This window comes from Rhipicephalus microplus, chromosome 2, assembly GCF_043290135.1.
Source record: "Rhipicephalus microplus isolate Deutch F79 chromosome 2, USDA_Rmic, whole genome shotgun sequence".
NCBI classification, from domain to species: domain Eukaryota; kingdom Metazoa; phylum Arthropoda; class Arachnida; order Ixodida; family Ixodidae; genus Rhipicephalus; species Rhipicephalus microplus.
In genome coordinates this window covers 92,174,004-92,191,611 of record NC_134701.1, presented here as the reverse complement: position 1 = coordinate 92,191,611, position 17,608 = coordinate 92,174,004, and the positions used below count along the sequence as shown (strand labels likewise).

Below are 17,608 nucleotides of genomic sequence, written 5' to 3'. Positions count from 1 at the left end.
TGCTGATTCGCAATATTGCATGCCATGAATGCCGGAGCAAGCAAATTGCGTCGGTGCTTCAGTGGTAGAATACTCGCCTGCCACGCGGGTGACCCAAGTTCGATTCTCGGCCGACGCATCGTTATCTTTAGAAAAGCTCACGCGTGCTGTTACGCAATATTGCATGCCACGAATGCAGGAGTAAGCAAATGGCGTCGGTGGTTCAGTGGTAGAATACTCGCCTGCCACGCGGGTGACCCGGGTTCGATTCCCGGCTGACGCATTGTTATATTTAGAAGAGCTCACGCGTGCTGTTACGCAATATTGCTTGCCATGAATGCTGGAGTAAGCAAATGGCGTCGGTGGTTCAGTTGTAGAATACTCGCCTGCAACGCGACTGATCCGGGTTCGATTCCCGGCCGAAGCATCGTTATTTTTAGAAACGCTCACACATGCTGGTACGCAAAATATCATGTCATAAATGCAGGAGTAAGCAATTGGCGTCGGTGGTTCAGTGGTAAAATACTCGCCTGCCACGCGGCTGACCCGGGTTCGATTCCCTGCCAAAACATTTTGTTTTTTAGAAAAGCTCACGCGTGCTGATTCGCAATATTACATGCCATGAATGCAGTAGTAAGCAAATGGCGTCGGTGGTTCAGTGGTAGAATACTCGCCTGCCACGCGGGTGACCCTGGTTCTATTCCCGGCCGACGCATCGTTATTTTTGTAAAAGCTCACACATGCTGTTGCACAATATTGCATGCCATGAATGCAGGAGTAAGCAAATGGCGTCGGTGGTTCAGTGGTAGAATACTCGCCTGCCACGCGGGTGACCCGGGTTCTATTCCCGGCTGACGCATCGTTATTTTTAGAAAAGCTCATGCGTGCTGATTCGCAATATTCAATGCCACGAATGCAGGAGTAAGCAAATGGCGTCGGTGGTTCAGTGGTAGAATACTCGCCTGCCACGCGGGTGATCCGGGTTCGATTCCCTGCCGAAGCATTGTTACTTTTTGAAAAGCTCACACGTGCTGATTCGCAATATTGCATGCCATGAATGCAGGAGTAAGCAAATGGCGTCGGTGGTTCAGTGGTAGAATACTCGCCTGCCACGCGGGTGACCCGGGTTCTATTCCCTGCTGACGCATCGTTATTTTTAGAAAAGCTCACGCGTGCTGATTCGCAATATTGCATGCCATGAATGCAGGAGTAAGCAAATGGCGTCGGTGGTTCAGTGGTAGAATACTCGCCTCACACGCGGGTGACCCGGGTTCTATTCCCTGCCAAAGCATCGCTACTTTTAGAAAAGCTCACACGTGCTGTTACGCAATATTGCATGTCATGAATGCCACTGTAAACAAATGGCGTCGGTGGTTCAGTAGTAGAATGCTCGCCTGCCACACTGGTGACCCTGGTTCGATTCCCGGCCGACGCATCGTTTATTTTAAAAAAGTTCCTGCGTGCTATTCCACAACATTGCATGTCAAGAATGCAGGAGTGAGCAAATGGCGTTGGTGGTTCAGTGGTAGAATACTCGTCTGCCACGCGGGTGACCCGGGTTCTATTCCCGGCTGACGCTTCGTTATTTTTAGAAAAGCTCAGGCGTGCTGATTCGCAATATTGCATGCCATGAATGCCGGAGCAAGCAAATTGCGTCGGTGCTTCAGTGGTAGAATACTCGCCTGCCACTCGGGTGACCCAAGTTCGATTATCGGCCGACGCATCGTTATCTTTAGAAAAGCTCACGCGTGCTGTTACGCAATATTCAATGCCACGAATGCAGGAGTAAGCAAAAGGCGTCGGTGGTTCAGTGGTAGAATACTCGCCTGCCACGCGGGTGACCCGGGTTCGATTCCCTGCCGAAGCATTGTTACTTTTTGAAAAGCTCACACGTGCTGTTACGCTATATTGCATGTTATGAATGCCGGAGAAAACAAATGGCGTCGGTCGTTCAGTGGTAGAATGCTCGCCTGCCACACGGGTGACCCGGGTTCAATTCACGGCCGACGCATCGTTATCTTTAGAAAAGCTCACGCGTGCTGTTACGCTATATATGCATGCCATGAATGCTGGAGCAAGCAAACGGCGTCGGTGGTTCAGTGGTAGAATACTCGCCTTCCACGCGGGTGACCCGGGTTCGATTCCCGGCCGACGCATCATTTATTTTAGAATAGTACCTGCGTGCTATTCCACAATATTCAATGCCACGAATGCAGGAGTAAGCAAATGGCGTCGGTGGTTCAGTGGTAGAATACTCGTCTGCCACGCGGGCGACCCGGGTTCGATTCCCGGCCGACGCATCGTTATTTTTGTAAAAGCTCACGCATGCTGTTACACAATATTGCATGCCATGAATGCAGGAGTAAGCAAATGGCGTCGGTGGTTCAGTGGTAGAATACTCGTCTGCTACGCGGGCGACCCGGGTTCGATTCGCGGCCGACGCATCGTTATTTTTGTAAAAGCTCACGCATGCTGTTACACAATATTGCATGCCATGAATGCAGGAGTAAGCAAATGGCGTCGGTGGTTCAGTGGTAGAATACTCGCCTGCCACGCGGATGATCCGGTTTCGATTCCCGGCCGACGCATCGTTATTTTTGTAAAAGCTCACGCATGCTGTTACACAATATTGCATGCCATGAATGCAGGAGTAAGCAAATGGCGTCGGTGGTTCAGTGGTAGAATACTTGCCTGCCACGCGGGTGACCCGGGCTCGATTCCCGGCCGACGCATCGTTTATTTTAGAAAAGTACCTGCGTGCTATTCCGCAATATTGCATGCCATGAATGCAGGAGTAAGCAAATGGCATTGGTGGTTCAGTGATAGAAAACTCACCTGCTGCGCGGGTGACCCGGGTTTGATTCCCGGCCGACGCATTGTTATCTTTAGAAAAGCTCACGCGTGCTGTTACGCTATATATGCATGCCATGATTGCAGGAGTAAGCAAATGGCGTCGGAGGTTCAGTGGTCGAATACTCGCCAGCCTCGCGAGTCACCCGGGTTCGATTCCCGGCCGACGCATCGTTTATTTTAGAAAAGTACCTGCGTGCTATTCCACAATATTCAATGCCACGAGTGCAGGAGTAAGCAAATGGCGTCGGTGGTTCAGTGGTAGAATACTCGTCTGCCACGCGGGCGACCCGGGTTCGATTCCCGGCCGACGCATCGTTTATTTTAGAAAAGTACCTGCGTGCTATTCCACAATATTCAATGCCACGAGTGCAGGAGTAAGCAAATGGCGTCGGTGGTTCAGTGGTAGAATACTCGTCTGCCACGCGGGCGACCCGGGTTCGATTCCTGGCCGACGCATCGTTATTTTTGTAAAAGCTCACGCATGCTGTTACACAATATTGCATGCCATGAATGTAGGAGTAAGCAATTGGCGTCGGTGGTTCAGTGGTAGAATACTCGCCTGCCACGCGGGTGACCCGGGTTCGATTCCCGGCCGACGCATCGTTATTTTTGTAAAAGCTCACGCATGCTGTTACACAATATTGCATGCCATGAATGCAGGAGTAAGCAAATGGCGTCGGTGGTTCAGTGGTAGAATACTTGCCTGCCACGCGGGTGACCCGGGTTCGATTCCCGGCCGACGCATCGTTTATTTTAGAAAAGTACCTGCGTGCTATTCCGCAATATTGCATGCCATGAATGCAGGAGTAAGCAAATGGCGTTGGTGGTTCAGTGATAGAATACTCACCTGCTGCGCGGGTGACCCGGGTTTGATTCCCGGCCGACGCATTGTTATTTTAGAAAAGCTCATGCATGCTGTTACACAATATTGCATGCCATGAATGCAGGAGTAAGCAAATGGCGTCGGTGGTTCGGTGGTAGAATACTCGCCTGCCCCGCGGGTTACCCGGGTTCGATTGCCGGCCGACGAATCGTTCATTTTAGAAAAGTACCTGCGTGCTATTCCGCAATATTGCATGTCATGAATGCTGGAGTAAGCAAATGGCGTTGGTTGTTCAGTAATAGAATACTCACCTGCTGCGCGGGTGACCCAGGTTCGATTCCCGGCCGACGCATCGTTATATTTAGAAAAGCTCACGCGTGCTGTTACGCTATATATGCATGCCATGAATGCAGGAGGAAGCAAATTGCGTCGGTGCTTCAGTGGTAGAATACTCGCCTGCCACGCGGGTGACCCGGGTTCTATTCCCGGCTGACGCATCGTTATTTTTAGAAAAGCTCACGCGTGCTGATTCACAATATTGCATGCCATGAATGCAGGAGTAAGCAAATGGCGTCGGTGGTTCAGTGGTAGAATACTCGCCTGCCACGCGGGTGACCCGGGTTCTATTCCCGGCTGACGCATCGTTATTTTTAGAAAAGCTCATGCGTGCTGATTCGCAATATTGCATGCCATGAATGCCAGAGTAAGCAAATGGTGTCGGTGGTTCAGTGGTAAAATACTCGCCTGCCACGCGGGTGACCCGGGTTCGATTCCCGGCTGACGCATCGTTATTTTTAGAAACTGCTCACGCGTGCTGGTACGCAAAATATCATGTCATAAATGCAGGAGTAAGCAAGTGGCGTCGGTGGTTCAGTGGTAAAATACTCGCCTGGCACGCGGCTGACCCGGGTTCGATTCCCTGCCAAAACATTTTGTTTTTTAGAAAAGCTCACGCGTGCTGATTCGCAATATTACATGCCATGAATGCAGGAGTAAGCAAATGGCGTCGGTGGTTCAGTGGTAGAATACTCGCCTGCCACGCGGGTGACCCGGGTTCGATTCCCGGCTGACGCATCGTTTATTTTAAAAAAGTTCCTGCGTGCTATTCCACAACATTGCATGTCAAGAATGCAGGAGTAAGCAAATGGCGTTGGTGGTTCAGTGGTAGAATACTCGCCTGCCACGCGGGTGACCCGGGTTAGATTCCTGGCCGACGCATCGTTATTTTTGTAAAAGCTCACACGTGCTGATTCGCAATATTGCATGCCATGAATGCCACTGTAAACAAATGGCGTCGGTGGTTCAGTAGTAGAATGCTCGCCTGCCACACTAGTGACCCTGGTTCGATTCCCGGCCGACGCATCGTTTATTTTAAAAAAGTTCCTGCGTGCTATTCCACAACATTGCATGTCAAGAATGCAGGAGTAAGCAAATGGCGTTGGTGGTTCAGTGGTAGAATACTCGTCTGCCACGCGGGCGACCCGGGTTCGATGCCCGCCCGACGCATCGTGATTTTTGTAAAAGCTCACGCATGCCATTACACAATATTGCATGCCATGAATGTAGGAGTAAGCAAATGGCGTCGGTGGTTCAGTGGTAGAATACTCGCCTGCCACGCGGGTGACCCGGGTTAGATTCCTGGCCGACGCATCGTTATTTTTGTAAAAGCTCACACATGCTGTTACACAATATTGCATGCCATGAATGCAGGAGTAAGCAAATGGCGTCGGTGGTTCAGTGGTAGAATACTCGCCTGCCACGCGGGTGACCCGGGTTCTATTCCCGGCTGACGCTTCGTTATTTTTAGAAAAGCTTATGCGTGCTGATTCGCAATATTGCATGCCATGAATGCCGGAGCAAGCAAATTGCGTCGGTGCTTCAGTGGTAGAATACTCGCCTGCCACGCGGGTGACCCAAGTTCGATTCTCGGCCGACGCATCGTTATCTTTAGAAAAGCTCACGCGTGCTGTTACGCAATATTGCATGCCACGAATGCAGGAGTAAGCAAATGGCGTCGGTGGTTCAGTGGTAGAATACTCGCCTGCCACGCGGGTGACCCGGGTTCGATTCCCGGCTGACGCATTGTTATATTTAGAAGAGCTCACGCGTGCTGTTACGCAATATTGCTTGCCATGAATGCTGGAGTAAGCAAATGGCGTCGGTGGTTCAGTTGTAGAATACTCGCCTGCAACGCGACTGATCCGGGTTCGATTCCCGGCCGAAGCATCGTTATTTTTAGAAACGCTCACACATGCTGGTACGCAAAATATCATGTCATAAATGCAGGAGTAAGCAATTGGCGTCGGTGGTTCAGTGGTAAAATACTCGCCTGCCACGCGGCTGACCCGGGTTCGATTCCCTGCCAAAACATTTTGTTTTTTAGAAAAGCTCACGCGTGCTGATTCGCAATATTACATGCCATGAATGCAGTAGTAAGCAAATGGCGTCGGTGGTTCAGTGGTAGAATACTCGCCTGCCACGCGGGTGACCCTGGTTCTATTCCCGGCCGACGCATCGTTATTTTTGTAAAAGCTCACACATGCTGTTGCACAATATTGCATGCCATGAATGCAGGAGTAAGCAAATGGCGTCGGTGGTTCAGTGGTAGAATACTCGCCTGCCACGCGGGTGATCCGGGTTCGATTCCCTGCCGAAGCATTGTTACTTTTTGAAAAGCTCACACGTGCTGATTCGCAATATTGCATGCCATGAATGCAGGAGTAAGCAAATGGCGTCGGTGGTTCAGTGGTAGAATACTCGCCTGCCACGCGGGTGACCCGGGTTCTATTCCCTGCTGACGCATCGTTATTTTTAGAAAAGCTCACGCGTGCTGATTCGCAATATTGCATGCCATGAATGCAGGAGTAAGCAAATGGCGTCGGTGGTTCAGTGGTAGAATACTCGCCTCACACGCGGGTGACCCGGGTTCTATTCCCTGCCAAAGCATCGCTACTTTTAGAAAAGCTCACACGTGCTGTTACGCAATATTGCATGTCATGAATGCCACTGTAAACAAATGGCGTCGGTGGTTCAGTAGTAGAATGCTCGCCTGCCACACTGGTGACCCTGGTTCGATTCCCGGCCGACGCATCGTTTATTTTAAAAAAGTTCCTGCGTGCTATTCCACAACATTGCATGTCAAGAATGCAGGAGTGAGCAAAAGGCGTTGGTGGTTCAGTGGTAGAATACTCGTCTGCCACGCGGGTGACCCGGGTTCTATTCCCGGCTGACGCTTCGTTATTTTTAGAAAAGCTCAGGCGTGCTGATTCGCAATATTGCATGCCATGAATGCCGGAGCAAGCAAATTGCGTCGGTGCTTCAGTGGTAGAATACTCGCCTGCCACTCGGGTGACCCAAGTTCGATTATCGGCCGACGCATCGTTATCTTTAGAAAAGCTCACGCGTGCTGTTACGCAATATTCAATGCCACGAATGCAGGAGTAAGCAAAAGGCGTCGGTGGTTCAGTGGTAGAATACTCGCCTGCCACGCGGGTGACCCGGGTTCGATTCCCTGCCGAAGCATTGTTACTTTTTGAAAAGCTCACACGTGCTGTTACGCTATATTGCATGTTATGAATGCCGGAGAAAACAAATGGCGTCGGTCGTTCAGTGGTAGAATGCTCGCCTGCCACACGGGTGACCCGGGTTCAATTCACGGCCGACGCATCGTTATCTTTAGAAAAGCTCACGCGTGCTGTTACGCTATATATGCATGCCATGAATGCTGGAGCAAGCAAACGGCGTCGGTGGTTCAGTGGTAGAATACTCGCCTTCCACGCGGGTGACCCGGGTTCGATTCCCGGCCGACGCATCATTTATTTTAGAATAGTACCTGCGTGCTATTCCACAATATTCAATGCCACGAATGCAGGAGTAAGCAAATGGCGTCGGTGGTTCAGTGGTAGAATACTCGTCTGCCACGCGGGCGACCCGGGTTCGATTCCCGGCCGACGCATCGTTATTTTGTAAAAGCTCACGCATGCTGTTACACAATATTGCATGCCATGAATGCAGGAGTAAGCAAATGGCAATGGTGGTTCAGTGGTAGAATACTCGCCTGCCACGCGGGTGACCCGGGTTCGATTCCCGGCCGACGCATCGTTATTTTTGTAAAAGCTCACGCATGCTGTTACACAATATTGCATGCCATGAATGCAGGAGTAAGCAAATGGCGTCGGTGGTTCAGTGGTAGAATACTCGTCTGCTACGCGGGCGACCCGGGTTCGATTCGCGGCCGACGCATCGTTATTTTTGTAAAAGCTCACGCATGCTGTTACACAATATTGCATGCCATGAATGCAGGAGTAAGCAAATGGCGTCGGTGGTTCAGTGGTAGAATACTCGCCTGCCACGCGGATGATCCGGTTTCGATTCCCGGCCGACGCTTCGTTATTTTTGTAAAAGCTCACGCATGCTGTTACACAATATTGCATGCCATGAATGCAGGAGTAAGCAAATGGCGTCGGTGGTTCAGTGGTAGAATACTTGCCTGCCACGCGGGTGACCCGGGCTCGATTCCCGGCCGACGCATCGTTTATTTTAGAAAAGTACCTGCGTGCTATTCCGCAATATTGCATGCCATGAATGCAGGAGTAAGCAAATGGCATTGGTGGTTCAGTGATAGAAAACTCACCTGCTGCGCGGGTGACCCGGGTTTGATTCCCGGCCGACGCATTGTTATCTTTAGAAAAGCTCACGCGTGCTGTTACGCTATATATGCATGCCATGATTGCAGGAGATAGCAAATGGCGTCGGTGGTTCAGTGGTAGAATACACGCCTGCCACGCGGGTGACCCGGGTTCGATTCCCGGCTGACGCATCGTTATTTTTAGAAAAACTCACGCGTACTGTTACGCTATATATGCATGCCACGAATGCAGGAGTAAGCAAATGGCGTCGGAGGTTCAGTGGTCGAATACTCGCCAGCCTCGCGAGTCACCCGGGTTCGATTCCCGGCCGACGCATCGTTTATTTTAGAAAAGTACCTGCGTGCTATTCCACAATATTCAATGCCACGAGTGCAGGAGTAAGCAAATGGCGTCGGTGGTTCAGTGGTAGAATACTCGTCTGCCACGCGGGCGACCCGGGTTCGATTCCTGGCCGACGCATCGTTATTTTTGTAAAAGCTCACGCATGCCATTACACAATATTGCATGCCATGAATGTAGGAGTAAGCAAATGGCGTCGGTGGTTCAGTGGTAGAATACTCGCCTGCCACGCGGGTGACCCGGGTTAGATTCCTGGCCGACGCATCGTTATTTTTGTAAAAGCTCACACATGCTGTTACACAATATTGCATGCCATGAATGCAGGAGTAAGCAAATGGCGTCGGTGGTTCAGTGGTAGAATACTCGCCTGCCACGCGGGTGACCCGGGTTCTATTCCCGGCTGACGCTTCGTTATTTTTAGAAAAGCTTATGCGTGCTGATTCGCAATATTGCATGCCATGAATGCCGGAGCAAGCAAATTGCGTCGGTGCTTCAGTGGTAGAATACTCGCCTGCCACGCGGGTGACCCAAGTTCGATTCTCGGCCGACGCATCGTTATCTTTAGAAAAGCTCACGCGTGCTGTTACGCAATATTGCATGCCACGAATGCAGGAGTAAGCAAATGGCGTCGGTGGTTCAGTGGTAGAATACTCGCCTGCCACGCGGGTGACCCGGGTTCGATTCCCGGCTGACGCATTGTTATATTTAGAAGAGCTCACGCGTGCTGTTACGCAATATTGCTTGCCATGAATGCTGGAGTAAGCAAATGGCGTCGGTGGTTCAGTTGTAGAATACTCGCCTGCAACGCGACTGATCCGGGTTCGATTCCCGGCCGAAGCATCGTTTATTTTAGAAAAGTTCCTGCGTACTGTTCCGCAATATTGCATGTCATGAGTGCAGGAACAAGCAAATGGCGTCAGTAGTTCCGTGGAAGAATACTCGCCTGCCACACGGGTAACCCGAATTCGATTCCTGACCGAAGCATCGTTATTTTTAGAAAAGCTCACGCGTGCTTTTACGCTATTTATACATGCCATGAATGCAGGAGCAAGCAAATGGCGTCGGTAGTTCAGTAGTAGAATACTCGCCTGCCACGCGGGTGACCCGGGTTCTATTCCCTGCCAAAGCATTGCTACTTTTAGAAAAGCTCACACGTGCTGTTACGCAATATTGCATGTCATGAATGCCACAGTAAACAAATGGCGTCGGTGGTTCAGTGGTAGAATGCTCGCCTGCCACACTGGTGACCCGGGTTCGATTCCCGGCCGACGCATCGTTATTTTTGTAAAAGCTCACGCATGCTGTTACACAATATTGCATGCCATGAATGCAGGAGTAAGCAAATGGCGTCGGTGGTTCAGTGGTAGAATACTCGTCTGCCACGCGGGCGACATGGGTTCGATTCCCGGCCGACGCATCGTTATTTTTGTAAAAGCTCACGCATGCTGTTACACAATATTGCATGCCATGAATGCAGGAGTAAGCAAATGGCGTCGATGGTTCAGTGGTAGAATACTCGCCTGCCCCGCGGGTGATCCGGGTTCGATTCCGGGCCGATGCATCGTTATTTTTGTAAAAGCTCACGCATGCTGTTACACAATATTGCATGCCATGAATGCAGGAGTAAGCAAATGGCGTCGGTGGTTCAGTGGTAGAATACTCGCCTGCCACGCGGGTGACCCGGGTTCGATTCCCGGCCGACGCATCGTTTATTTTAGAAAAGTACCTGCGTGCTATTCCGCAATATTGCATGCCATGAATACAGGAGTAAGCAAATGGCGTTGGTGGTTCAGTGATAGAATACTCACCTGCTGCGCGGGTGACCCGGGTTTGATTCCCGGCCGACGCATTGATATCTTTAGAAAAGCTCACGCGTGCTGTTACGCTATATATGCATGCCATGATTGCAGGAGATAGCAAATGGCGTCGGTGGTTCAGTGGTAGAATACTCGCCTGCCACGCGGGTGACCCGGGTTCGATTCCCGGCTGACGCATCGTTATTTTTTAGAAAAGCTCACGCGTGCTGTTACGCTATATATGCATGCCACGAATGCTGGAGCAAGCAAATGGCGCCGGTAGTTCAGTGGTAGAATACTCGCCAGCCTCGCGAGTCACCCGGGTTCGATTCCCGGCCGACGCATCGTTTATTTTAGAAAAGTACCTGCGTGCTATTCCACAATATTCAATGCCACGAATGCAGGAGTAAGCTAATGGCGTCGGTGGTTCAGTGGTAGAATACTCGCCTGCCACGCGGGTGACCCGGGTTCGATTCCCGGCCGACGCATCGTTATTTTTGTAAAAGCTAACGCATGCTGTTACACAATATTGCATGCCATGAATGCAGGAGTAAGCAAATGGCGTTGGTGGTTCAGTGATAGAATACTCACCTGCTGCGCGGGTGACCCGGGTTTGATTCCCGGCCGACGCATTGATATTTTTAGAAAAGCTCATGCATGCTGTTACACAATATTGCATGCCATGAATGCAGGAGTAAGCAAATGGCGACGGTGGTTCGGTGGTAGAATACTCGCCTGCCCCGCGGGTGCCCGGGTTCGATTGCCGGCCGACGCATCGTTCATTTTAGAAAAGTACCTGCGTGCTATTCCGCAATATTGCATGTCATGAATGCTGGAGTAAGCAAATGGCGTTGGTGGTTCAGTGATAGAATACTCACCTGCTGCGCGGGTGACCCAGGTTCGATTCCCGGCCGACGCATCGTTATATTTAGGAAAGCTCACGCGTGCTGTTACGCTATATATGCATGCCATGAATGCAGGAGCAAGCAAATTGCGTCGGTGCTTCAGTGGTAGAATACTCGCCTGCCACGCGGGTGACCCAAGTTCGATTCTCGGCCGACGCATCGTTATTTTTAGAAAAGCTCACGCCTGCTGATTCGCAATATTACATGCCATGAATGCAGGAGTAAGCAAATGGCGTCGGTGGTTCAGTGGTAGAATACTCGCCTGCACGCGGGTGACCGGGGTTCTATTCCCGGCTGACGCATCCTTGTTTTTAGAAAAGCTCACGCGTGCTGATTCACAATATTGCATGCCATGAATGCAGGAGTAAGCAAATGGCGTCGGTGGTTCAGTGGTAGAATACTCGCCTGCCACGCGGGTGACCCGGGTTCTATTCCCGGCTGACGCATCGTTATTTTTAGAAAGCTCATGCGTGCTGATTCGCAATATTGCATGCCATGAATGCCAGAGTAAGCAAATGGCGTCGGTGGTTCAGTGGTAAAATACTCGCCTGCCACGCGGGTGACCCGGGTTCGATTCCCGGCTGACGCATCGTTATTTTTAAAAACGCTCACGCGTGCTGTTACGCAAAATATCATGTCATATATGCAGGAGTAAGCAATTGGCGTCGGTGGTTCAGTGGTAAAATACTCGCCTGCCACGCGGCTGACCCGTGTTCGATTCCCTGCCAAAACATTTTGTTTTTTAGAAAAGCTCACGCGTGCTGATTCGCAATATTACATGCCATGAATGCAGGAGTAAGCAAATGGCGTCGGTGGTTCAGTGGTAGAATACTCGCCTGCCACGCGGGTGACCAAGGTTCGATTCCCGGCCGACGCATCGTTATATTTAGAAAAGCTCACGCGTGCTGTTACTCTATATATGCATGCCATGAACGCAGGAGCAAGCAAATGGCGTTGGTGGTTCAGTGGTAGAATACTCGCCTGCCACGCGGGTGACCCGGGTTCGATTCCCGGCTGACGCATCGTTATTTTTAGAAACGCTCACTCGTGCTGTTACGCAAAATATCATGTCATGATTGCAGGAATAAGCGATTGGCGTCGGTGGTTCAGTGGTAAAATACTCGCCTGCCACGCGGCTGACCCGGGCTCAATTCCCTGCCAAAACATCGTGTTTTTTAAAAATTTTCTTGCGTGGCTTTCCGCAATATCGCATGTTAATAATGCAGGAGTAGGCAAATGGTGTCGGTTGTTCAGTTGTAGAACTCTCGCCTGCCACACTGGTGACCCTGGTTCGATTCCCGGCCGACGCATCGTTTATTTTAAAAAAGTTCCTGCGTGCTATTCCACAATATTGCATGTCAAGAATGCAGGAGTAAGATAATGACGTTGGTGGTTCAGTTGTAGAATACTCGTCCGCCACGCGGTCTACCGGGTTCGATTCCCGGCCGACGCATTGTTATGTTTAGAAAAGCTCACGCTTGCTGTTACGCTATATATGCATGCCATGATTGCAGGAGAAAGCAAATGGCGTTGGTGGTTCAGTGGTAGAATACTCGCCTGCCACGCGGGTGACCCGGGTTCGATTCCTGGCTGACGCATCGTTATTTTTTAGAAAAGCTCACGCGTGCTGTTACGCTATATATGCATGCCACGAATGCTGAAGCAAGCAAATGGCGCCGGTAGTTCAGTGGTAGAATACTCGCCAGCCTCGCGAGTCGCCCGGGTTCGATTCCCGGCCGACGCATCGTTTATTTTAGAAAAGTACCTGCGAGCTATTCCACAATATTCAATGCCACGAATGCAGGAGTAAGCAAATGGCGTCGGTGGTTCAGTGGTAGAATACTCGCCTGCCACGCGGGTGACCCGGGTTCGATTCCCGGCCGACGCATCGTTATTTTTGTAAAAGCTCACGCATGCTGTTACACAATATTGCATGCCATAAATGCAGGAGTAAGCAAATGGCGTCGGTGGTTCAGTGGTAGAATACTTGCCTGCCACGCGGGTGACCCGGGTTCGATTCCCGGCCGACGCATCGTTTATTTTAGAAAAGTACCTGCGTGCTATTCCGCAATATTGCATGCCATGAATGCAGGAGTAAGCAAATGGCGTTGGTGGTTCAGTGGTCAAATACTCGCCTGCCACGCGGCTGACCCGGGTTCGATTCCCTGCCAAAACATTTTGTTTTTTAGAAAAGCTCACGCGTGCTGATTCGCAATATTACATGCCATGAATGCAGGAGTAAGCAAATGGCGTCGGTGGTTCAGTGGTAGAATACTCGCCTGCCACGCGGGTGATCCGGGTTCGATTCCCTGCCGAAGCATTGTTACTTTTTGAAAAGCTCACACGTGCTGATTCGCAATATTGCATGCCATGAATGCCACTGTAAACAAATGGCGTCGGTGGTTCAGTAGTAGAATGCTCGCCTGCCACACTGGTGACCCTGGTTCGATTCCCGGCCGACGCATCGTTTATTTTAAAAAAGTTCCTGCGTGCTATTCCACAACATTGCATGTCAAGAATGCAGGAGTAAGCAAATGGCGTTGGTGGTTCAGTGGTAGAATACTCGTCTGCCACGCGGGCGACCCGGGTTCGATGCCCGCCCGACGCATCGTTATTTTTGTAAAAGCTCACGCATGCCATTACACAATATTGCATGCCATGAATGTAGGAGTAAGCAAATGGCGTCGGTGGTTCAGTGGTAGAATACTCGCCTGCCACGCGGGTGACCCGGGTTAGATTCCTGGCCGACGCATCGTTATTTTTGTAAAAGCTCACACATGCTGTTACACAATATTGCATGCCATGAATGCAGGAGTAAGCAAATGGCGTCGGTGGTTCAGTGGTAGAATACTCGCCTGCCACGCGGGTGACCCGGGTTCTATTCCCGGCTGACGCTTCGTTATTTTTAGAAAAGCTTATGCGTGCTGATTCGCAATATTGCATGCCATGAATGCCGGAGCAAGCAAATTGCGTCGGTGCTTCAGTGGTAGAATACTCGCCTGCCACGCGGGTGACCCAAGTTCGATTCTCGGCCGACGCATCGTTATCTTTAGAAAAGCTCACGCGTGCTGTTACGCAATATTGCATGCCACGAATGCAGGAGTAAGCAAATGGCGTCGGTGGTTCAGTGGTAGAATACTCGCCTGCCACGCGGGTGACCCGGGTTCGATTCCCGGCTGACGCATTGTTATATTTAGAAGAGCTCACGCGTGCTGTTACGCAAGATTGCTTGCCATGAATGCTGGAGTAAGCAAATGGCGTCGGTGGTTCAGTTGTAGAATACTCGCCTGCAACGCGACTGATCCGGGTTCGATTCCCGGCCGAAGCATCGTTTATTTTAGAAAAGTTCCTGCGTACTGTTCCGCAATATTGCATGTCATGAGTGCAGGAACAAGCAAATGGCGTCAGTAGTTCCGTGGAAGAATACTCGCCTGCCACACGGGTAACCCGAATTCGATTCCTGACCGAAGCATCGTTATTTTTAGAAAAGCTCACGCGTGCTTTTACGCTATTTATACATGCCATGAATGCAGGAGCAAGCAAATGGCGTCGGTAGTTCAGTAGTAGAATACTCGCCTGCCACGCGGGTGACCCGGGTTCTATTCCCTGCCAAAGCATTGCTACTTTTAGAAAAGCTCACACGTGCTGTTACGCAATATTGCATGTCATGAATGCCACAGTAAACAAATGGCGTCGGTGGTTCAGTGGTAGAATGCTCGCCTGCCACACTGGTGACCCGGGTTCGATTCCCGGCCGACGCATCGTTATTTTTGTAAAAGCTCACGCATGCTGTTACACAATATTGCATGCCATGAATGCAGGAGTAAGCAAATGGCGTCGGTGGTTCAGTGGTAGAATACTCGTCTGCCACGCGGGCGACCCGGGTTCGATTCCCGGCCGACGCATCGTTTATTTTAGAAAAGTACCTGCGTGCTATTCCGCAATATTGCATGCCATGAATACAGGAGTAAGCAAATGGCGTTGGTGGTTCAGTGATAGAATACTCACCTGCTGCGCGGGTGACCCGGGTTTGATTCCCGGCCGACGCATTGATATCTTTAGAAAAGCTCACGCGTGCTGTTACGCTATATATGCATGCCATGATTGCAGGAGATAGCAAATGGCGTCGGTGGTTCAGTGGTAGAATACTCGCCTGCCACGCGGGTGACCCGGGTTCGATTCCCGGCTGACGCATCGTTATTTTTTAGAAAAGCTCACGCGTGCTGTTACTCTATATATGCATGCCACGAATGCTGGAGCAAGCAAATGGCGCCGGTAGTTCAGTGGTAGAATACTCGCCAGCCTCGCGAGTCACCCGGGTTCGATTCCCGGCCGACGCATCGTTTATTTTAGAAAAGTACCTGCGTGCTATTCCACAATATTCAATGCCACGAATGCAGGAGTAAGCAAATGGCGTCGGTGGTTCAGTGGTAGAATACTCGCCTGCCACGCGGGTGACCCGGGTTCGATTCCCGGCCGACGCATCGTTATTTTTGTAAAAGCTAACGCATGCTGTTACACAATATTGCATGCCATGAATGCAGGAGTAAGCAAATGGCGTTGGTGGTTCAGTGATAGAATACTCACCTGCTGCGCGGGTGACCCGGGTTTGATTCCCGGCCGACGCATTGATATTTTTAGAAAAGCTCATGCATGCTGTTACACAATATTGCATGCCATGAATGCAGGAGTAAGCAAATGGCGACGGTGGTTCGGTGGTAGAATACTCGCCTGCCCCGCGGGTGCCCGGGTTCGATTGCCGGCCGACGCATCGTTCATTTTAGAAAAGTACCTGCGTGCTATTCCGCAATATTGCATGTCATGAATGCTGGAGTAAGCAAATGGCGTTGGTGGTTCAGTGATAGAATACTCACCTGCTGCGCGGGTGACCCAGGTTCCATTCCCGGCCGACGCATCGTTATATTTAGGAAAGCTCACGCGTGCTGTTACGCTATATATGCATGCCATGAATGCAGGAGCAAGCAAATTGCGTCGGTGCTTCAGTGGTAGAATACTCGCCTGCCACGCGGGTGACCCAAGTTCGATTCTCGGCCGACGCATCGTTATTTTTAGAAAAGCTCACGCCTGCTGATTCGCAATATTACATGCCATGAATGCAGGAGTAAGCAAATGGCGTCGGTGGTTCAGTGGTAGAATACTCGCCTGCCACGCGGGTGACCGGGGTTGTATTCCCGGCTGACGCATCCTTATTTTTAGAAAAGCTCACGCGTGCTGATTCACAATATTGCATGCCATGAATGCAGGAGTAAGCAAATGGCGTCGGTGGTTCAATGGTAGAATACTCGCCTGCCACGCGGGTGACCCGGGTTCTATTCCCGGCTGACGCATCGTTATTTTTAGAAAGCTCATGCGTGCTGATTCGCAATATTGCATGCCATGAATGCCAGAGTAAGCAAATGGCGTCGGTGGTTCAGTGGTAAAATACTCGCCTGCCACGCGGGTGACCCGGGTTCGATTCCCGGCTGACGCATCGTTATTTTTAGAAACGCTCACACCTGCTGGTACGCAAAATATCATGTCATAAATGCAGGAGTAAGCAATTGGCGTCGGTGGTTCAGTGGTAAAATACTCGCCTGCCACGCGGCTGACCCGGGTTCGATTCCCTGCCAAAACATTTTGTTTTTTAGAAAAGCTCACGCGTGCTGATTCGCAATATTACATGCCATGAATGCAGTAGTAAGCAAATGGCGTCGGTGGTTCAGTGGTAGAATACTCGCCTGCCACGCGGGTGACCCTGGTTCTATTCCCGGCCGACGCATCGTTATTTTTGTAAAAGCTCACACATGCTGTTGCACAATATTGCATGCCATGAATGCAGGAGTAAGCAAATGGCGTCGGTGGTTCAGTGGTAGAATACTCGCCTGCCACGCGGGTGACCCGGGTTCTATTCCCGGCTGACGCTTCGTTATTTTTAGAAAAGCTCATGCGTGCTGATTCGCAATATTGCATGCCATGAATGCCGGAGTAAGCAAATGGCGTCAGTGGTTCAGTGGTAAAATACTCGCCTGCCACGCGGGTGACCCGGGTTCAATTCCCGGCTGACGCATCGTTATTTTTAGAAAAGCTCACGCGTGCTGTTACGCAATATTCAATGCCACGAATGCAGGAGTAAGCAAATGACGTCGGTGGTTCAGTGGTAGGATACTCGCCTGCCACGCGGGTGACCCGGGTTCTATTCCCGGCTGACGCATCGTTATTTTTAGAAAAGCTCATGCGTGCTGATTCGCAATATTGCATGCCATG

General features: G+C 50.8%; 88 non-coding genes across 88 annotated transcripts; all 88 read left to right on the top strand.

The window, feature by feature from the left end:
- The first annotated feature begins 47 nt into the window (after window positions 1–47).
- On the top strand, window positions 48–118 carry TRNAG-GCC (transfer RNA glycine (anticodon GCC)). Its single transcript has one exon. It is a non-coding gene; the product is annotated as a tRNA-Gly (tRNA).
- A 73-nt stretch (window positions 119–191) lies between these two features.
- Window positions 192–262, top strand: TRNAG-GCC (transfer RNA glycine (anticodon GCC)). The gene has a single exon. It is a non-coding gene; the product is annotated as a tRNA-Gly (tRNA).
- A 73-nt stretch (window positions 263–335) lies between these two features.
- TRNAC-GCA (transfer RNA cysteine (anticodon GCA)) lies at window positions 336–406 on the top strand. The gene has a single exon. It is a non-coding gene; the product is annotated as a tRNA-Cys (tRNA).
- A 217-nt stretch (window positions 407–623) lies between these two features.
- Window positions 624–694, top strand: TRNAG-GCC (transfer RNA glycine (anticodon GCC)). The gene has a single exon. It is a non-coding gene; the product is annotated as a tRNA-Gly (tRNA).
- Window positions 695–767: 73 nt separating this feature from the next.
- On the top strand, window positions 768–838 carry TRNAG-GCC (transfer RNA glycine (anticodon GCC)). Its single transcript has one exon. It is a non-coding gene; the product is annotated as a tRNA-Gly (tRNA).
- A 73-nt stretch (window positions 839–911) lies between these two features.
- TRNAG-GCC (transfer RNA glycine (anticodon GCC)) lies at window positions 912–982 on the top strand. Its single transcript has one exon. It is a non-coding gene; the product is annotated as a tRNA-Gly (tRNA).
- A 73-nt stretch (window positions 983–1,055) lies between these two features.
- On the top strand, window positions 1,056–1,126 carry TRNAG-GCC (transfer RNA glycine (anticodon GCC)). Its single transcript has one exon. It is a non-coding gene; the product is annotated as a tRNA-Gly (tRNA).
- A 361-nt stretch (window positions 1,127–1,487) lies between these two features.
- Window positions 1,488–1,558, top strand: TRNAG-GCC (transfer RNA glycine (anticodon GCC)). The gene has a single exon. It is a non-coding gene; the product is annotated as a tRNA-Gly (tRNA).
- Window positions 1,559–1,775: 217 nt separating this feature from the next.
- On the top strand, window positions 1,776–1,846 carry TRNAG-GCC (transfer RNA glycine (anticodon GCC)). Its single transcript has one exon. It is a non-coding gene; the product is annotated as a tRNA-Gly (tRNA).
- Window positions 1,847–1,919: 73 nt separating this feature from the next.
- Window positions 1,920–1,990, top strand: TRNAG-GCC (transfer RNA glycine (anticodon GCC)). The gene has a single exon. It is a non-coding gene; the product is annotated as a tRNA-Gly (tRNA).
- A 74-nt stretch (window positions 1,991–2,064) lies between these two features.
- TRNAG-UCC (transfer RNA glycine (anticodon UCC)) lies at window positions 2,065–2,135 on the top strand. The gene has a single exon. It is a non-coding gene; the product is annotated as a tRNA-Gly (tRNA).
- Window positions 2,136–2,208: 73 nt separating this feature from the next.
- On the top strand, window positions 2,209–2,279 carry TRNAG-GCC (transfer RNA glycine (anticodon GCC)). The gene has a single exon. It is a non-coding gene; the product is annotated as a tRNA-Gly (tRNA).
- A 73-nt stretch (window positions 2,280–2,352) lies between these two features.
- On the top strand, window positions 2,353–2,423 carry TRNAS-GCU (transfer RNA serine (anticodon GCU)). Its single transcript has one exon. It is a non-coding gene; the product is annotated as a tRNA-Ser (tRNA).
- A 73-nt stretch (window positions 2,424–2,496) lies between these two features.
- TRNAG-GCC (transfer RNA glycine (anticodon GCC)) lies at window positions 2,497–2,567 on the top strand. Its single transcript has one exon. It is a non-coding gene; the product is annotated as a tRNA-Gly (tRNA).
- A 73-nt stretch (window positions 2,568–2,640) lies between these two features.
- Window positions 2,641–2,711, top strand: TRNAG-GCC (transfer RNA glycine (anticodon GCC)). The gene has a single exon. It is a non-coding gene; the product is annotated as a tRNA-Gly (tRNA).
- A 362-nt stretch (window positions 2,712–3,073) lies between these two features.
- On the top strand, window positions 3,074–3,144 carry TRNAG-GCC (transfer RNA glycine (anticodon GCC)). Its single transcript has one exon. It is a non-coding gene; the product is annotated as a tRNA-Gly (tRNA).
- Window positions 3,145–3,217: 73 nt separating this feature from the next.
- TRNAG-GCC (transfer RNA glycine (anticodon GCC)) lies at window positions 3,218–3,288 on the top strand. The gene has a single exon. It is a non-coding gene; the product is annotated as a tRNA-Gly (tRNA).
- A 73-nt stretch (window positions 3,289–3,361) lies between these two features.
- Window positions 3,362–3,432, top strand: TRNAG-GCC (transfer RNA glycine (anticodon GCC)). The gene has a single exon. It is a non-coding gene; the product is annotated as a tRNA-Gly (tRNA).
- Window positions 3,433–3,505: 73 nt separating this feature from the next.
- TRNAG-GCC (transfer RNA glycine (anticodon GCC)) lies at window positions 3,506–3,576 on the top strand. The gene has a single exon. It is a non-coding gene; the product is annotated as a tRNA-Gly (tRNA).
- A 73-nt stretch (window positions 3,577–3,649) lies between these two features.
- TRNAS-GCU (transfer RNA serine (anticodon GCU)) lies at window positions 3,650–3,720 on the top strand. The gene has a single exon. It is a non-coding gene; the product is annotated as a tRNA-Ser (tRNA).
- A 361-nt stretch (window positions 3,721–4,081) lies between these two features.
- Window positions 4,082–4,152, top strand: TRNAG-GCC (transfer RNA glycine (anticodon GCC)). Its single transcript has one exon. It is a non-coding gene; the product is annotated as a tRNA-Gly (tRNA).
- Window positions 4,153–4,225: 73 nt separating this feature from the next.
- On the top strand, window positions 4,226–4,296 carry TRNAG-GCC (transfer RNA glycine (anticodon GCC)). Its single transcript has one exon. It is a non-coding gene; the product is annotated as a tRNA-Gly (tRNA).
- Window positions 4,297–4,369: 73 nt separating this feature from the next.
- TRNAG-GCC (transfer RNA glycine (anticodon GCC)) lies at window positions 4,370–4,440 on the top strand. Its single transcript has one exon. It is a non-coding gene; the product is annotated as a tRNA-Gly (tRNA).
- A 218-nt stretch (window positions 4,441–4,658) lies between these two features.
- TRNAG-GCC (transfer RNA glycine (anticodon GCC)) lies at window positions 4,659–4,729 on the top strand. The gene has a single exon. It is a non-coding gene; the product is annotated as a tRNA-Gly (tRNA).
- A 73-nt stretch (window positions 4,730–4,802) lies between these two features.
- On the top strand, window positions 4,803–4,873 carry TRNAG-GCC (transfer RNA glycine (anticodon GCC)). The gene has a single exon. It is a non-coding gene; the product is annotated as a tRNA-Gly (tRNA).
- A 217-nt stretch (window positions 4,874–5,090) lies between these two features.
- TRNAG-GCC (transfer RNA glycine (anticodon GCC)) lies at window positions 5,091–5,161 on the top strand. Its single transcript has one exon. It is a non-coding gene; the product is annotated as a tRNA-Gly (tRNA).
- Window positions 5,162–5,234: 73 nt separating this feature from the next.
- TRNAG-GCC (transfer RNA glycine (anticodon GCC)) lies at window positions 5,235–5,305 on the top strand. Its single transcript has one exon. It is a non-coding gene; the product is annotated as a tRNA-Gly (tRNA).
- Window positions 5,306–5,378: 73 nt separating this feature from the next.
- On the top strand, window positions 5,379–5,449 carry TRNAG-GCC (transfer RNA glycine (anticodon GCC)). Its single transcript has one exon. It is a non-coding gene; the product is annotated as a tRNA-Gly (tRNA).
- Window positions 5,450–5,522: 73 nt separating this feature from the next.
- TRNAG-GCC (transfer RNA glycine (anticodon GCC)) lies at window positions 5,523–5,593 on the top strand. Its single transcript has one exon. It is a non-coding gene; the product is annotated as a tRNA-Gly (tRNA).
- A 73-nt stretch (window positions 5,594–5,666) lies between these two features.
- TRNAG-GCC (transfer RNA glycine (anticodon GCC)) lies at window positions 5,667–5,737 on the top strand. Its single transcript has one exon. It is a non-coding gene; the product is annotated as a tRNA-Gly (tRNA).
- A 73-nt stretch (window positions 5,738–5,810) lies between these two features.
- TRNAC-GCA (transfer RNA cysteine (anticodon GCA)) lies at window positions 5,811–5,881 on the top strand. Its single transcript has one exon. It is a non-coding gene; the product is annotated as a tRNA-Cys (tRNA).
- A 217-nt stretch (window positions 5,882–6,098) lies between these two features.
- Window positions 6,099–6,169, top strand: TRNAG-GCC (transfer RNA glycine (anticodon GCC)). Its single transcript has one exon. It is a non-coding gene; the product is annotated as a tRNA-Gly (tRNA).
- Window positions 6,170–6,242: 73 nt separating this feature from the next.
- On the top strand, window positions 6,243–6,313 carry TRNAG-GCC (transfer RNA glycine (anticodon GCC)). The gene has a single exon. It is a non-coding gene; the product is annotated as a tRNA-Gly (tRNA).
- A 73-nt stretch (window positions 6,314–6,386) lies between these two features.
- On the top strand, window positions 6,387–6,457 carry TRNAG-GCC (transfer RNA glycine (anticodon GCC)). The gene has a single exon. It is a non-coding gene; the product is annotated as a tRNA-Gly (tRNA).
- Window positions 6,458–6,818: 361 nt separating this feature from the next.
- TRNAG-GCC (transfer RNA glycine (anticodon GCC)) lies at window positions 6,819–6,889 on the top strand. Its single transcript has one exon. It is a non-coding gene; the product is annotated as a tRNA-Gly (tRNA).
- A 217-nt stretch (window positions 6,890–7,106) lies between these two features.
- TRNAG-GCC (transfer RNA glycine (anticodon GCC)) lies at window positions 7,107–7,177 on the top strand. Its single transcript has one exon. It is a non-coding gene; the product is annotated as a tRNA-Gly (tRNA).
- A 73-nt stretch (window positions 7,178–7,250) lies between these two features.
- On the top strand, window positions 7,251–7,321 carry TRNAG-GCC (transfer RNA glycine (anticodon GCC)). The gene has a single exon. It is a non-coding gene; the product is annotated as a tRNA-Gly (tRNA).
- A 74-nt stretch (window positions 7,322–7,395) lies between these two features.
- On the top strand, window positions 7,396–7,466 carry TRNAG-UCC (transfer RNA glycine (anticodon UCC)). The gene has a single exon. It is a non-coding gene; the product is annotated as a tRNA-Gly (tRNA).
- A 73-nt stretch (window positions 7,467–7,539) lies between these two features.
- On the top strand, window positions 7,540–7,610 carry TRNAG-GCC (transfer RNA glycine (anticodon GCC)). The gene has a single exon. It is a non-coding gene; the product is annotated as a tRNA-Gly (tRNA).
- A 72-nt stretch (window positions 7,611–7,682) lies between these two features.
- Window positions 7,683–7,753, top strand: TRNAG-GCC (transfer RNA glycine (anticodon GCC)). The gene has a single exon. It is a non-coding gene; the product is annotated as a tRNA-Gly (tRNA).
- Window positions 7,754–7,826: 73 nt separating this feature from the next.
- On the top strand, window positions 7,827–7,897 carry TRNAS-GCU (transfer RNA serine (anticodon GCU)). The gene has a single exon. It is a non-coding gene; the product is annotated as a tRNA-Ser (tRNA).
- A 73-nt stretch (window positions 7,898–7,970) lies between these two features.
- TRNAG-GCC (transfer RNA glycine (anticodon GCC)) lies at window positions 7,971–8,041 on the top strand. The gene has a single exon. It is a non-coding gene; the product is annotated as a tRNA-Gly (tRNA).
- A 73-nt stretch (window positions 8,042–8,114) lies between these two features.
- Window positions 8,115–8,185, top strand: TRNAG-GCC (transfer RNA glycine (anticodon GCC)). The gene has a single exon. It is a non-coding gene; the product is annotated as a tRNA-Gly (tRNA).
- A 218-nt stretch (window positions 8,186–8,403) lies between these two features.
- Window positions 8,404–8,474, top strand: TRNAG-GCC (transfer RNA glycine (anticodon GCC)). Its single transcript has one exon. It is a non-coding gene; the product is annotated as a tRNA-Gly (tRNA).
- Window positions 8,475–8,692: 218 nt separating this feature from the next.
- Window positions 8,693–8,763, top strand: TRNAG-GCC (transfer RNA glycine (anticodon GCC)). The gene has a single exon. It is a non-coding gene; the product is annotated as a tRNA-Gly (tRNA).
- Window positions 8,764–8,836: 73 nt separating this feature from the next.
- TRNAG-GCC (transfer RNA glycine (anticodon GCC)) lies at window positions 8,837–8,907 on the top strand. Its single transcript has one exon. It is a non-coding gene; the product is annotated as a tRNA-Gly (tRNA).
- Window positions 8,908–8,980: 73 nt separating this feature from the next.
- On the top strand, window positions 8,981–9,051 carry TRNAG-GCC (transfer RNA glycine (anticodon GCC)). Its single transcript has one exon. It is a non-coding gene; the product is annotated as a tRNA-Gly (tRNA).
- A 73-nt stretch (window positions 9,052–9,124) lies between these two features.
- Window positions 9,125–9,195, top strand: TRNAG-GCC (transfer RNA glycine (anticodon GCC)). Its single transcript has one exon. It is a non-coding gene; the product is annotated as a tRNA-Gly (tRNA).
- A 73-nt stretch (window positions 9,196–9,268) lies between these two features.
- TRNAG-GCC (transfer RNA glycine (anticodon GCC)) lies at window positions 9,269–9,339 on the top strand. Its single transcript has one exon. It is a non-coding gene; the product is annotated as a tRNA-Gly (tRNA).
- Window positions 9,340–9,412: 73 nt separating this feature from the next.
- Window positions 9,413–9,483, top strand: TRNAC-GCA (transfer RNA cysteine (anticodon GCA)). Its single transcript has one exon. It is a non-coding gene; the product is annotated as a tRNA-Cys (tRNA).
- A 362-nt stretch (window positions 9,484–9,845) lies between these two features.
- On the top strand, window positions 9,846–9,916 carry TRNAG-GCC (transfer RNA glycine (anticodon GCC)). The gene has a single exon. It is a non-coding gene; the product is annotated as a tRNA-Gly (tRNA).
- Window positions 9,917–9,989: 73 nt separating this feature from the next.
- On the top strand, window positions 9,990–10,060 carry TRNAG-GCC (transfer RNA glycine (anticodon GCC)). Its single transcript has one exon. It is a non-coding gene; the product is annotated as a tRNA-Gly (tRNA).
- Window positions 10,061–10,277: 217 nt separating this feature from the next.
- Window positions 10,278–10,348, top strand: TRNAG-GCC (transfer RNA glycine (anticodon GCC)). The gene has a single exon. It is a non-coding gene; the product is annotated as a tRNA-Gly (tRNA).
- Window positions 10,349–10,421: 73 nt separating this feature from the next.
- TRNAS-GCU (transfer RNA serine (anticodon GCU)) lies at window positions 10,422–10,492 on the top strand. The gene has a single exon. It is a non-coding gene; the product is annotated as a tRNA-Ser (tRNA).
- Window positions 10,493–10,566: 74 nt separating this feature from the next.
- On the top strand, window positions 10,567–10,637 carry TRNAG-GCC (transfer RNA glycine (anticodon GCC)). Its single transcript has one exon. It is a non-coding gene; the product is annotated as a tRNA-Gly (tRNA).
- Window positions 10,638–10,712: 75 nt separating this feature from the next.
- On the top strand, window positions 10,713–10,783 carry TRNAG-GCC (transfer RNA glycine (anticodon GCC)). The gene has a single exon. It is a non-coding gene; the product is annotated as a tRNA-Gly (tRNA).
- A 73-nt stretch (window positions 10,784–10,856) lies between these two features.
- TRNAG-GCC (transfer RNA glycine (anticodon GCC)) lies at window positions 10,857–10,927 on the top strand. Its single transcript has one exon. It is a non-coding gene; the product is annotated as a tRNA-Gly (tRNA).
- Window positions 10,928–11,000: 73 nt separating this feature from the next.
- TRNAS-GCU (transfer RNA serine (anticodon GCU)) lies at window positions 11,001–11,071 on the top strand. Its single transcript has one exon. It is a non-coding gene; the product is annotated as a tRNA-Ser (tRNA).
- A 361-nt stretch (window positions 11,072–11,432) lies between these two features.
- Window positions 11,433–11,503, top strand: TRNAG-GCC (transfer RNA glycine (anticodon GCC)). Its single transcript has one exon. It is a non-coding gene; the product is annotated as a tRNA-Gly (tRNA).
- Window positions 11,504–11,719: 216 nt separating this feature from the next.
- TRNAG-GCC (transfer RNA glycine (anticodon GCC)) lies at window positions 11,720–11,790 on the top strand. Its single transcript has one exon. It is a non-coding gene; the product is annotated as a tRNA-Gly (tRNA).
- A 72-nt stretch (window positions 11,791–11,862) lies between these two features.
- On the top strand, window positions 11,863–11,933 carry TRNAG-GCC (transfer RNA glycine (anticodon GCC)). The gene has a single exon. It is a non-coding gene; the product is annotated as a tRNA-Gly (tRNA).
- Window positions 11,934–12,150: 217 nt separating this feature from the next.
- Window positions 12,151–12,221, top strand: TRNAG-GCC (transfer RNA glycine (anticodon GCC)). The gene has a single exon. It is a non-coding gene; the product is annotated as a tRNA-Gly (tRNA).
- Window positions 12,222–12,295: 74 nt separating this feature from the next.
- Window positions 12,296–12,366, top strand: TRNAG-GCC (transfer RNA glycine (anticodon GCC)). Its single transcript has one exon. It is a non-coding gene; the product is annotated as a tRNA-Gly (tRNA).
- Window positions 12,367–12,871: 505 nt separating this feature from the next.
- On the top strand, window positions 12,872–12,942 carry TRNAG-GCC (transfer RNA glycine (anticodon GCC)). The gene has a single exon. It is a non-coding gene; the product is annotated as a tRNA-Gly (tRNA).
- Window positions 12,943–13,017: 75 nt separating this feature from the next.
- On the top strand, window positions 13,018–13,088 carry TRNAG-GCC (transfer RNA glycine (anticodon GCC)). The gene has a single exon. It is a non-coding gene; the product is annotated as a tRNA-Gly (tRNA).
- A 73-nt stretch (window positions 13,089–13,161) lies between these two features.
- Window positions 13,162–13,232, top strand: TRNAG-GCC (transfer RNA glycine (anticodon GCC)). The gene has a single exon. It is a non-coding gene; the product is annotated as a tRNA-Gly (tRNA).
- A 73-nt stretch (window positions 13,233–13,305) lies between these two features.
- On the top strand, window positions 13,306–13,376 carry TRNAG-GCC (transfer RNA glycine (anticodon GCC)). The gene has a single exon. It is a non-coding gene; the product is annotated as a tRNA-Gly (tRNA).
- A 217-nt stretch (window positions 13,377–13,593) lies between these two features.
- Window positions 13,594–13,664, top strand: TRNAG-GCC (transfer RNA glycine (anticodon GCC)). The gene has a single exon. It is a non-coding gene; the product is annotated as a tRNA-Gly (tRNA).
- A 217-nt stretch (window positions 13,665–13,881) lies between these two features.
- On the top strand, window positions 13,882–13,952 carry TRNAG-GCC (transfer RNA glycine (anticodon GCC)). The gene has a single exon. It is a non-coding gene; the product is annotated as a tRNA-Gly (tRNA).
- A 73-nt stretch (window positions 13,953–14,025) lies between these two features.
- TRNAG-GCC (transfer RNA glycine (anticodon GCC)) lies at window positions 14,026–14,096 on the top strand. The gene has a single exon. It is a non-coding gene; the product is annotated as a tRNA-Gly (tRNA).
- Window positions 14,097–14,169: 73 nt separating this feature from the next.
- Window positions 14,170–14,240, top strand: TRNAG-GCC (transfer RNA glycine (anticodon GCC)). The gene has a single exon. It is a non-coding gene; the product is annotated as a tRNA-Gly (tRNA).
- A 73-nt stretch (window positions 14,241–14,313) lies between these two features.
- On the top strand, window positions 14,314–14,384 carry TRNAG-GCC (transfer RNA glycine (anticodon GCC)). The gene has a single exon. It is a non-coding gene; the product is annotated as a tRNA-Gly (tRNA).
- A 73-nt stretch (window positions 14,385–14,457) lies between these two features.
- On the top strand, window positions 14,458–14,528 carry TRNAG-GCC (transfer RNA glycine (anticodon GCC)). The gene has a single exon. It is a non-coding gene; the product is annotated as a tRNA-Gly (tRNA).
- A 73-nt stretch (window positions 14,529–14,601) lies between these two features.
- TRNAC-GCA (transfer RNA cysteine (anticodon GCA)) lies at window positions 14,602–14,672 on the top strand. Its single transcript has one exon. It is a non-coding gene; the product is annotated as a tRNA-Cys (tRNA).
- Window positions 14,673–15,034: 362 nt separating this feature from the next.
- TRNAG-GCC (transfer RNA glycine (anticodon GCC)) lies at window positions 15,035–15,105 on the top strand. Its single transcript has one exon. It is a non-coding gene; the product is annotated as a tRNA-Gly (tRNA).
- A 73-nt stretch (window positions 15,106–15,178) lies between these two features.
- On the top strand, window positions 15,179–15,249 carry TRNAG-GCC (transfer RNA glycine (anticodon GCC)). The gene has a single exon. It is a non-coding gene; the product is annotated as a tRNA-Gly (tRNA).
- A 73-nt stretch (window positions 15,250–15,322) lies between these two features.
- Window positions 15,323–15,393, top strand: TRNAS-GCU (transfer RNA serine (anticodon GCU)). Its single transcript has one exon. It is a non-coding gene; the product is annotated as a tRNA-Ser (tRNA).
- Window positions 15,394–15,467: 74 nt separating this feature from the next.
- TRNAG-GCC (transfer RNA glycine (anticodon GCC)) lies at window positions 15,468–15,538 on the top strand. Its single transcript has one exon. It is a non-coding gene; the product is annotated as a tRNA-Gly (tRNA).
- A 75-nt stretch (window positions 15,539–15,613) lies between these two features.
- TRNAG-GCC (transfer RNA glycine (anticodon GCC)) lies at window positions 15,614–15,684 on the top strand. The gene has a single exon. It is a non-coding gene; the product is annotated as a tRNA-Gly (tRNA).
- A 73-nt stretch (window positions 15,685–15,757) lies between these two features.
- TRNAG-GCC (transfer RNA glycine (anticodon GCC)) lies at window positions 15,758–15,828 on the top strand. Its single transcript has one exon. It is a non-coding gene; the product is annotated as a tRNA-Gly (tRNA).
- A 73-nt stretch (window positions 15,829–15,901) lies between these two features.
- TRNAS-GCU (transfer RNA serine (anticodon GCU)) lies at window positions 15,902–15,972 on the top strand. The gene has a single exon. It is a non-coding gene; the product is annotated as a tRNA-Ser (tRNA).
- A 361-nt stretch (window positions 15,973–16,333) lies between these two features.
- On the top strand, window positions 16,334–16,404 carry TRNAG-GCC (transfer RNA glycine (anticodon GCC)). The gene has a single exon. It is a non-coding gene; the product is annotated as a tRNA-Gly (tRNA).
- A 217-nt stretch (window positions 16,405–16,621) lies between these two features.
- TRNAG-GCC (transfer RNA glycine (anticodon GCC)) lies at window positions 16,622–16,692 on the top strand. The gene has a single exon. It is a non-coding gene; the product is annotated as a tRNA-Gly (tRNA).
- Window positions 16,693–16,764: 72 nt separating this feature from the next.
- On the top strand, window positions 16,765–16,835 carry TRNAG-GCC (transfer RNA glycine (anticodon GCC)). Its single transcript has one exon. It is a non-coding gene; the product is annotated as a tRNA-Gly (tRNA).
- A 217-nt stretch (window positions 16,836–17,052) lies between these two features.
- On the top strand, window positions 17,053–17,123 carry TRNAG-GCC (transfer RNA glycine (anticodon GCC)). The gene has a single exon. It is a non-coding gene; the product is annotated as a tRNA-Gly (tRNA).
- A 73-nt stretch (window positions 17,124–17,196) lies between these two features.
- On the top strand, window positions 17,197–17,267 carry TRNAG-GCC (transfer RNA glycine (anticodon GCC)). Its single transcript has one exon. It is a non-coding gene; the product is annotated as a tRNA-Gly (tRNA).
- Window positions 17,268–17,340: 73 nt separating this feature from the next.
- On the top strand, window positions 17,341–17,411 carry TRNAG-GCC (transfer RNA glycine (anticodon GCC)). Its single transcript has one exon. It is a non-coding gene; the product is annotated as a tRNA-Gly (tRNA).
- A 73-nt stretch (window positions 17,412–17,484) lies between these two features.
- TRNAG-GCC (transfer RNA glycine (anticodon GCC)) lies at window positions 17,485–17,555 on the top strand. Its single transcript has one exon. It is a non-coding gene; the product is annotated as a tRNA-Gly (tRNA).
- The last annotated feature ends 53 nt before the right edge of the window (window positions 17,556–17,608 follow it).